General features: G+C 42.1%; 1 protein-coding gene across 1 annotated transcript in view; it reads right to left on the bottom strand.

The window, feature by feature from the left end:
- The window catches only part of LOC119588162 (receptor-type tyrosine-protein phosphatase N2-like), a gene marked incomplete in the record, with an annotated part of 22,449 nt that overhangs the window by 7,477 nt on the left and 14,670 nt on the right, over positions 1-302 (bottom strand).

Here is a 302-nt window from a genome sequence, read left to right as displayed (position 1 = left end):
CACTGCAACCCGTAAGAATATTAATCAAGCTCATTGTAATCTAAACGTCACTATAATAATTATTTTACGTCCCACGTATACTCATGCACATCCAAGGACTCAAGAAATGACTCAATTCACTCACGACTCACCGAGATTCAGCCATGAAGTCTGTTTTCTCGGCCGGAAACTTGCTCGGAGATCAGGGTGCGGCCTCGACCATCACTTTTGTGACTATGCAATTTTTATCAAGTACATAATTGCAAAAATCACAAAAATGATCATCGCTCGCCGAAAGTTTCTCGATGTTCTCGGTCCGCCAT

This window comes from Penaeus monodon, chromosome 23, assembly GCF_015228065.2.
Source record: "Penaeus monodon isolate SGIC_2016 chromosome 23, NSTDA_Pmon_1, whole genome shotgun sequence".
Lineage (NCBI taxonomy): Eukaryota > Metazoa > Arthropoda > Malacostraca > Decapoda > Penaeidae > Penaeus > Penaeus monodon.
Note: the sequence above shows the minus strand (reverse complement) of the source record. Positions and strands in the feature narration are given on the sequence as shown.